The following is a 10,647-nucleotide window of genomic DNA, read 5'->3' on the forward strand; positions in this document are numbered from 1 at the left end:
ATTAACGTCACACATTCCTTTGTGTAGCAGTGTGTAATGCTTAGGGGGAGAAATATAATAAAAGGAGAAGGTGGAAGGCGGGGGGGCAGAGAACGGCCCATCTCAGCTGACCAGCCTGCTTGCTTGCAAAAAGCTGTGTTCTGTCTCATCACTGAACCGCCACAATTATTGTTATTATTAGCTAGCTAGCTAGGTTACTGGGGTTTTTCACTGTGGAAAATTGTGTGCTATTTTGCGGGTTGAATGACTGAATGACATAACCACCCTCCAATGTCTGTCACTAAGTCCAGTGATTTTGTCAAGGGTCCATCGTGCAACATGGTGGTGCCGACCCCTGTTCATGTGCCTAGAAGACACTTGCCCAGACATATCCCAGATCAGCCATGAACGAGTAAACCCCCATTGTGCAGGCTTGTGCAACTGAGCCATAAAGTTGATTAGTGGCTGATTAACACCCACCTGGCAGTAGAGATTCTCGAACTTACAGCGTGTTTCAGTACCAACCATACAGCAAAAACTCATAACTGCATACACATTAATGATATGCATAATGGGGCAGACCAATGAGTTTCAGTAGATCATGACTTCTCATACGATACCTTACATGGCATGCTTTTTATGAAATATCACAGCCATTTATGTATAATGAATATGGGGGTTACAGGGTGCTATTTTGAGGTACATCATGTCACAGAGTCCAGTGCTTCTTCATAGAATATAAGGGTTGGAAGGGACCTCATCCAGTCCCACCCCCTGCTCAAAGCAGGACCAATCCCCAATTTTTGTCCCAGATCCCTAAATGGCTCCCTTAAGGATTGAACTCACAACCTTGGGTTTAGCAGGCCAATGCTCAAACCACTGAGCTATCCCTCCTCCCCTCTTTCTTTTGGTGAAAGTGGTCCCCATTTATTCATATAAACTAATCTACTCATGCTGGAGAAAATAAAAACTAAACCATGTATTTTACTACAGTTGTGCACTTTATGAACTGCAGGTTTCATTAAAGCTTCCTCAAAGCTTTGCACAAATCATGCTTTGCACAGTGAAGAGTCAGACATACTGCCGGCTGGACAGCTGTCAAGAGGCAACCGATCATAGAGCAGGGTGAGTAAAAGGGAATACTGTATTGCAATTACGTGGCACTCACTACCAGCTGAACTATTGGCAGCCACAAAAGGGACCTAGAAATTGAGAGGCCTATTCTGGAGCTCTTTACTCTACATATCAGTTGCGCCCGTGGGATTTCCATACCCGCTCCGTGGCTTTGTGCATTTTTGACACCGACTGAAAGCTGCAAGCCGGCGGGAAATGCCAGGGCTCCATACTTCAGGGGAGCACAGATTAAAATACTGGGTAAGCAGCAAACTGTAGTCAAGAATTAGTTCTAGAAGAGAAATGGTTTCAGGAATGGAACGAGCCTTCAGATTCTTTCTCTCATGCATGATCTTGAGCTTGCCAGAATTTTTCACTGACTAAACGGTACCAACCAAAAGCAGGTGCGAATTTTCTGCATGATCAGAAATAGTGGTAAACATTGCCTAAATCTGGTACAGTATCATGATGGACGTGTAGCTCATGTCTGTGTGTGGAAGAGAAACAAGGACATTTATGCCTCAACAAAATTACTATCTCCCCACCCCCCCCCCACACACACACACCCTACCAAAACTCCCTCTTTGAAGTTGTTACAATTTGTCTCATGTGATGGAAAACCTGCCAGAGTTAGACTCAGAGGAAAAGGGTGGGAGTTATACTTTGTTTGATGGATTTCTTTTTTGATTGGGAGAGTAAAGTTTCCATCTCTCCCTGAGCAGTGACTTCCTAAGTTGCAGACACCAGGGAGATGGCTGAAAGACAAATCTAAATGGTGGTTCTAGCAACGTCACTCTCTCCCACCGCCACTCTCACTGGCCCTTGGAAGCAGTCACTTTGCCCCCACAGCTCCCTCCATATAAGCAGTGCAGCTGGCTGGAGAAGAAAATGCACATTCTCCTGGGTCTGTGCCTGTGCCCTTCTCCCCACACACTTAGCTCACCTTTGCACATATCCTTCCCGAGAGCAGGAGAACGAAAGGAGGCAGTTGATTCCACTGCCCCCTTACCTGTGCTCCACCTGTCCACACGGGTTGCAGCATTCTTATTCTGCACAGGCAAGGAGTAACCTCTCTCTGCCGGACCCAGTGAGCCTTACCATGGCATCTACTGGGGGCAGCCAGAACAGCAGTCCTACCCTAGCAGCTGAGCGCTTTCAACAGTGGCGTCTAGCGGCAGCATCAGCTATAGCTCAGCCAGGCACCGGAGCTGCCGGGCCAAACAAAAAATTTAAATGTCACCCTGCCTGGTGCATGCCTACGCCTCCTTAGGGAGGTGGGCCCCACAGCTTGAGAACTTCTGCCCTGCTCCCTTCAAGGGCACCAAGAGACACCAGCTTTCCTTGAGCATTTTGATCTTTATCAGATATATACGAAGGAAGAGACAGGTGTTGTTCCTAGGGAAACTCTCCAGCCTCCACGCTGTCTGCCGGATCTCTATTCTGAACAAGCAAGAGCTACTTCACGCTAAGATGGGAACTGCCACTCCTCAGCGGATAGAAAACTAGGGTGCCCATGTGCTCTGTTTGGCCGGGACAGTCCTTTTTTTAAGCCTTGTTCCGGCCATCCTGACTTTTTTTTTTAGCAAAAATGGGCATTTGTCCCGTTTGCTTTTGCCGATTGAACAAGTTTCCCACTTTTGTCCAAAATGTAGGGTGCGGAGGAACAGGAGGGAGGGGAGCAGCTCAAGTGAGCAGCAATGCCAGTGCTAGCCTCACATGGGGGGCAAGCTGCGATACCAGCTCCAGCCTCGTGGGGGGGCCGGGGGCGGGGGGAGCGGCTCAGGCCAGCCCCGCATAGGGGTGGAGGGAGGGCTTTGGCTAGCCTCACACGGTATCCCATTTCCCCTTTGGGAAATATGGTCACCCTACAGAAACCCCGGAATTTCTAAGATGGCAAAATGCTGTGTGTGTGTGTAGGGGTCGGCAGAATCATTACCCAGAGGTAAACAACGGCCAGCCTCTGCCAGGCTAATGGCTACTCTGCATGTGTGGGATGAGCGGTGAGAGAGAGGTCAGTAGCTGACTGGTCACAGCCTGCTTCAGACGGGTTACAACTAGTTCTACAGATCAGCGCTGTCCGTCATCGCTGGGAGAGAATGGCTGATACTGAGCATCTGCGAATGAGGTAGTGGTTGCTAAGAACAGAAAGACCTATGAGGAAGGAGCCAAAGTGCAGAATAAAAAAACAGCTGCCAGGAAGTAGATTTGGATTTGGAGAGAGCGCAGCTGCAGGGAGACGGAGGGAGGAATTGACAGTCAGCAAGAACTGCTGGAAGAGCTGCCAGAGGGAGAGAGCGCCAGGCCGACCAAGAGGGCAGAAGAACAGCTGGAAAGACAGTTTCGAGGTCTGAAGGAAGCTGAGGCAGCAACATTGATACAGTAACGAACGCAGGACAGAGTGAGGAAAGCGGCTGCGAGCAGGGAAGAGAAGCAGGCAGCAACTGCAAGTTAAAGGGGTACCCATGGATTTATAAAGGAAGCCAGCTGTTTTAAATTATAGAGCAGGATAGTATATAGGACTGGCGTGTGTGTGTGTGTGCTTATAAGAATGCAGAAAACTCTGTTATTGATTGCAATGGACCCATGTAATCCTTAAAGCGCTTTCAAAACCTGCTGCCAGCGATTGTTTGCAAACTGCCGATTTGTAACAAAGTGCTTCGCTTAGACTCGTTTAAACAGCGTGCCATTGTAGTTTGAATGCTCTTTCCACTTGCACTAGGGGATTTGGGTAAGGGTCTTTGTGCCTTGTTTAGGATTTTTAGACTGTAGTGTATGAGGGATTACTAGCTTCGTTAATAAAAGGAGACTGTTTTGGAAAAGAATACTGCCTGTATCAATTACTTCATCGGATTGTTATATCCGGGTCCTTTAGTGTTTCTCTTAACAGCCCTGGAAACGTATACCTCCGGAAGGACAGCCTAAGGGGGCAACAGGGAGGTTTTTCCTGGAATGGCCAAGAATCCATTTTTCGGGGTAACAAAATGAGTCAATATGGAAGGCTGCGGAGGGGCTACAAATTCCTCATTTACACAGCTCCAGAGGCCCAAACACCCTGACACTTCTCTCTTCCGCTGCCTTACCTGGAGTGTCAGGTGTAGGGCCCTGCACGCAAGTGTAGGTATTGCAGATTCGCCCTCAGGAACTAGAGAGGTCCAGCAGGGAGACATTAACCTTCTTCTTCAACCCAGGAGGATGCTTAGCCCTGGTCTACACTGGGTGGGGGCAGATATGCAAAATAGTGTAGCTGAAGTTGGCGTATCTTAGGTCGATTTACCTGTCCGTGAGGACGGCGGCGAGTCAACTGCTGCCACTCCCCCGTCGTCTCCGTTTCCACCTCTCATGAGCTGGAGTTCCAGAGTCCACGGGGAGCGCGTTTGGGGATCAATTTATCAAGTCTAGACGCGACACGATAAATCGATCCCCGATAGATCAATCACTACCTGCCAATCCGGCGGGTAGTGAAGGCCTGCCCTGATGTTTTGCTGTTCTTACGCATTAAAGAAAAGTGTGTGTGTGTGTAAGCCTGACACAGATATGTTTTTTCCCCTGCAGATTAGATTTTTGGCCCTTTCTATAGAGAAAGTTGAGCAATCTGGGTTTTTATCTGATGCTGGGTTCAAGGTCTGTGATGGGCAAAGTTCATATGAAATCAGAGCGGGATTTATATGTGTGGGTCTAGAAATAGCCCTGGCAGAAAGTGCTTCAACATGAGCTTCTGTTTCCCTATTCTCTGAGACTACAGACGATCCAAACATGGATGTGACTGGAATGGACTAACGACAGTGCACTATTAATCAGTTCTTATTAGCGAAATGCTCTCAAGTTTGGCTAACTGTATTTGCTCTATTCTAAATTAATTTTAGTTATGAAAATGTTGCTGTGGCTCAGTCTGTTATATTTTTGTTTCTCTGTGGCACTTTGGTTTTATTAATAAAGCTAACCAATTTATTTGAGCATAAGCTTTTGTGAGCTGGAGCTCACGAAAGCTTATGCTCAAATAAATTGGTTAGTCTCTAAGGTGCCACAAGTACTCCTTTTCTTTTTGCGAATACAGACTAACACGGCTGTTACTCTGAAACCTGTCATTAATAAAACTGTATGCTGCCCAGCATGGGCACTTGAAGATAGGCTCAGAAGCGGTTTTCTGCAGTCTCGTGTTCTTCTGTTCATTATAAATATATCAGCGTGGTTCCCAAGCTGCCTCGGAACCAAGTGTTCTGGGTCCTTTTGAAAGGTTCTGGGCTGGAATGGGCTAATAACCGTGCGTTGTTAGTGGGTTCCTATTACTGAAATGTTGTTCTTAGGTGTCTGTAACTTGATTCAGTGTTTTTGTGCAGTTTTCAGAGTAGCAACCATGTTAATCTGTATCCACAAAAAGAAAAGGAGGACTTGTGGCACCTTAGAGACTAACAAATTTATTTGAGCATAAGCTTTCGTGAGCTACAGCTCACTTCATCGGATGCATTTTTGTTTTTGTGCAATAATTGTATTTATTAAAATGCCATTCTGGCTTTTACGCCATGCCAATAGATGCACAGGGGAACACTGACTCCCCTAGCTAAGGAGGAGAACAGCTTCTTGTGTGAAAGTCAGGATTGTGTGCTCTACAATCCTCGTGCAGGTGCGTATTGGTTTGAAATGTGGTGTGCCCTTTAAGAGGGAGCAGATTCTGAGATCTGAGGCTGCAGGGACCATCTCTGAACTAAGGGCAGCAGCTCTGGAACTCACCGAGATGGGGTGAGGAGGGGCGGTTTGTGCAGAGTCCAGCTTTCTCCTGCCAGTCCCCTGCAACAAACAAATCCCTGTCACCCTCCTCAGCCTGCCTCCCCACTGCCCACGCATCCCCGTGTCTAAGCCTTGGTCTGTTCCCATTCCTGCACAAAGACATCCCCCTATGAGCTCCTTCCTCTGTCTCCTGCCCTCCCGACATCCCCGTCCAATCTTAGGCCTCCCTCCTGCCTCCATCCCGCTTATCCCCCTGCACCTTCCTCAATCTGCCTCCTAGCTGCTGTCACAGATCCACAGGATCGGTGCTACACCCCCTAGCTTTTAAACAGTCCCTTGGAGCAGTGGTTCTCCACCAGGGGCACACATATCCCTGGGTGTACACAGCGGTCTTCTAGGTGGTACCAATTCATCCAGATCACTGTCTCTCAGCCTGGTGATTGCACCCGCCCTGGGGGGTCACAGGATGGTTTTAGGGGGGTCCAAAGTGCAGGGCTGGCATTAGGAGATGGCAAGCAGGGCAATTGCCCAGAGCCCCCATACCAAAGGGGGCCCTGCAAAGCTAAGTTACATGCTTCAGCCCTGGGCAGCGTTCCCCGGCATTCAGGAGATGCTGGGAGGGAGGCGAAGGAGTTGAGGGACGGGGAGGAGTTGATCCGTGGAGCCCGTAGACCCCCTGGAGTACCCTTGCAGATCCCCAGGGTCCACAGACCCCAGTTTGAGAAACGCTGCCCTAGAGTGATCCAACTCTGCTTCTTCATGCTGTGTCCTCTGCCCAGTAAGCCAGGGTCCCGGGCAGAGACCTGTCCACTCTGCAAGGCCCAGTGCACCTCAGCCAGGATTTGCAGTGTTACTCAGCAGCCCTTTCCAAACGAGAGCAGGGTTTTTTTAGTAGGGCTGTCAATTAATGGCTGTTAACTCACGTGATTAACTCAAAAAAATTAATTGGGATTAAAAAAATGTGGATTTTTTTTATATTTTCAAATATATTGATTTCAATTACAATACAGAATACAAAGTGTACAGTGTTCACTTTAGATTATTTTTATTATAAATATTTGCACTGTAAAATGATAAACAAAAGAAATAGTATTTTGCAATTCGTCTCCTACAAGTACTGTAGTGCAATTACTTTATCATGAAAGTGCAGCAGAGAAATGTAGATTTTTTTTGTTACATAACTGCACCTAAAAACAAAACAATGTTCAACTTTAGAGCCTACAAGTCCACTCAGTCCTACTTCTTGTTCAGCCAATCGCTAAAACAAACAATTTTATTTACATTTACAGGAGATAATGCTGCCTGCTTCTTATTTACAGTGTCATCTGAAAGTGAGAACAGGCATTCACAAGGCACTGTTGTAGACCACATTACAAGACATTTACATGCCAGATATGCTAAACAGATGTATGCCCCTTCATGCTTCGATAGCCATTCCAGAGGACATGCTTCCTGCTGATGATGCTCATTAAAAAAATAATGCATTAATTAAATTTGTGACTGAACTCCTTGTGGGAGAATTGTATGTTCCCTGCTCCGTTTTACCGGCATTCTGCCATATGTTTCATGTTATAGCAGTCTCAGATGATGACCCAGCACATGTTCTCATAGACTCATAGACTTTAAGGTCAGAAGGGACCATTATGATAGTCTAGTCTGACCTCCTGCATATTTGGGGTCAGGAAGGAATTTTTCTCCAGGGCAGATTGGAAGAGGCCCTGGGGGTTTTTCGCCTTCCTCTGTAGCATGGGGCACGGGTCACTTGCTGGAGGATTCTCTGCACCTTGAAGTCTTTAAACCATGATTTGAGGACTTCAATAGCTCAGACATAGGTGAGAGGTTTATTGCAGGAGTGGGTGGGTGAGATTCTGTGGCCTGCATTGAGCAGGAGGTCAGACTAGATGATCATAATGGTCCCTTCTGACCTTAATATCTATGAATCTATGAGTGCAGGGGACTGGACTTCGTGACCTTGCGAGGTCTCCTCCAGTCCTACAATTCTATGATTCTGTGAAAACAATGGGAGCTGGTGGCCACCTTCACTCAGGACAGCCTCTCTTCCACATGCCAAAGGGTAGTGAAATAGTGGCCATCTTGAGTAAGGGCATTTTGGCATCAGGCCCTCCCTCACAATGGGAGAAGGTGGCCATTTCGAATAAGGGAAAATGTGCGATTTCATTGCCAGGAATGGTGCGATCATGAGAAATTTTTCAAATCCCAGATAAGCACTGTGAGATCCAGGATAAAATTGGGCATCTCAGTTTCAGCATAGTAACAGCATGCTTTTCATCTAATCTTTCTGAAATTTCACCCCTCCTCTCAGCCCCCGGGACTGTTCCTTCTCTCTGTGGCTGAGGGGGATGTTCCCAGCTCTTTCTGCGACTGAGCTGGGGGGACTGTGGCTGGGAGAGCAGGTTGTAAGTGGGGGACTCTTGTTGTTGATACAGATGCCGGTGACCTTTGAGGAGGTGGCTGTGTATTTCACCCAGGGGGAATGGGCCCTGCTGGACCCGGGTCAGAGAGCTCTCTACAGGGACATCATGCAGGAGAACTATGAGAACATGATCTCACTGGGTAAGGATTCCTGTCCCCTTGGTGTTAGAAACTGGGCATCTTTGACATGCCCAGGTCGGCTTCTCCCCAGGGTTCTTCCCTGATCCCTTAGATTTCAGGAGAATCAGTCCCATAGTCCCAGGCTCAGCATGGTTAGGAAGGTGTAAAGAGTTTGCACAGTGATGCTGTACCACAGTCATAAAATCCCCCAGTGAGTGGAGATCCCAGAATCCCCTTCTGCCCTCCCCAAAGGCTCTCCAGGAACACTTCCTATCCCTTTGGTTTATACAAGGGCACCCACTCACCCAGCATACCTGGAAACAGCTGTCTGAGAACAACGGTAAAACTCAGCTCTCACTTCATTTCTTTTCCCGGACCAGGTTTTCCAATTCCCAAGCCCAGTGCGATCTCCCAGCTGGACCGAGGGGAAGAGCCATGGGTCCCCAATGTCCAAGGGTCCCAGGCTAGAGAGATCCTGAGAAACATCCCCAGAGGTGAGAAATTGGTTAAACGGATATCATTCTTCCCAGCCATTGTTTTGGTTTGTGTCCCCACTTCCCCGTTCCATTTTCTGACCTTCCCATTCCCCCCACACAGGGACTGACTCCTGTCCGGATTCTCTCTGTCCCAGCAGGTGATGAGATGGTGAGTGAAGAGAATCCTTGTCCACCAGGTCCTGAGAGAATGGAACCAAAGGGGACGTTGTTGGGAAGGTGTGAAGTGGATGATCCCCAGAGTCCTGGGCAGGGACAAGCCCCAGAAACTCAGTGCAGGCCAGAGAAGCAGCAGGGAAACCCCCCAGGGAAGACACTGGGTGAATCCACTCACCGAGGGGGAGGTTCAGAGGATCCCAATGAGGCCACGATCCAGCCGAGAACCTGCACTAAGGAGAAGCGGTTTGAATGTGCCAAGTGCAGGAAACGCTTCAGTTGTAAAGAACACCTTATTAGACATCAGAGATCTCACATGGGAGAGACCCCCATCACTGCCCTGAGTGTGGGAAACAATTCAATGACCAATCAATCCTTATTAGACATCAGTGAACCCACACAGGAGAGAGACCCCATAAGTGCCCTGACTGCGGGAAATGTTTCAGTCAGAGGTCAGGCCTTATTACGCATCAGACGATCCACACGGGAGAGAAATGGCATAAATGCCCTGACTGTGGACAAACCTTCACTCAGAGAGGGCATGTGACCAGACATCGGAGGACTCACACGGGCGAGAGACCCTACGGATGCCCCGAGTGTGGAAAAAGTTTCGCTTCCACCTCCGACGTTATTGTACACCAGAGAGTCCACACGGGAGAGAAACCCTATAACTGCCCCGACTGTGGGAGAAGCTTCAGTCACAGCCATCACCTTACTGACCATCGGAGAATCCACACAGGAGAGAGAACCTATATCTGCCCCGACTGTGGGGAGAGCTTCAAAAGTAAATCTGGCTTCAAAGTCCATCGGAGAAGGCACACGGGAGAGTGCCCCTATCAATGTTCCATCTGTGGAGAAAGATACAAGACCAGGACCTCTCTAACACCACCCATGAAACGCCATACAGACTAGTGCCGGCCACTTCCCCTCCTCCTCTCTCTGCATCTGTAGAGGTGGGAAGAATCATGGGGACAATGAACAGTTGCCCAATTCCCTAGAGAATCAAGTGGCACCACTATTGACGTGTATGCCGTGTGTCTCAATAAGATGGAGGCACCAGGCGAGTGACATTATTATTATTACTGTATTGCAGTATTCTCTAACCCTCTCCCATCCCTTCCCGGCTATCTCTGTCAGGGGCAGGCTGAAGGATTTAGCTGAAGTTCCTTGTCCCTGTTTTCAGCCCGGGGCTCCGTTCACATTATTGCACACTGAGATTATTCCTGAAATTGCCGCCCTGGGAGGCATTTTCTCCCCATTTCTGCATGGGGTGGCGGGGAGAGGTCTGAAATTTCTGGGAAGTCAGGTGTCTGTGGAGTCTTTATTGCTTATTGAATGATTTTCTCAGTATTGTTCAGTTATTTGTTCCTTCCCCCAAAATAAGATGCAAATAAAACTTCTGACAAATCTCATTTTCCTGAGCAGCCTGGGAATTTCATTGGTTCTTGAGCTCTGGGAGGGGGAGAGGCCAAGTGTCCCAGACTGGGCAAGTTGTCTCCCTCTGCAGGAATCACTCATTCGCCCATGTTCAGCCCTTTCACTGATGTCTCGGCCCATCCAGCTTTAGAAGCGGGAATGCAGGTACATCCACGTCTTTGCTCTTGCAGCTCTGATGGCCTCTGGCTTG

The 10,647-nt window shown here is 48.3% G+C and overlaps 1 long non-coding RNA gene and 1 pseudogene across 1 annotated transcript; one reads left to right on the forward strand and one right to left on the reverse strand.

Moving 5' to 3' along the window:
* Window positions 1-961: 961 nt before the first annotated feature.
* On the reverse strand, window positions 962-4,458 carry LOC142068601 (uncharacterized). Its single transcript, XR_012664489.1, has 2 exons — window positions 4,367-4,458; window positions 962-1,579 (listed from the first exon to the last, which is right to left on the reverse strand). It is a non-coding gene; the product is annotated as an uncharacterized LOC142068601 (long non-coding RNA).
* On the forward strand, window positions 2,873-10,432 carry LOC125644669 (uncharacterized; annotated as a pseudogene).
* The last annotated feature ends 215 nt before the right edge of the window (window positions 10,433-10,647 follow it).

The sequence above is a fragment of the Caretta caretta genome, chromosome 11 (genome assembly GCF_965140235.1).
Source record: "Caretta caretta isolate rCarCar2 chromosome 11, rCarCar1.hap1, whole genome shotgun sequence".
NCBI classification, from domain to species: Eukaryota; Metazoa; Chordata; order Testudines; family Cheloniidae; genus Caretta; species Caretta caretta.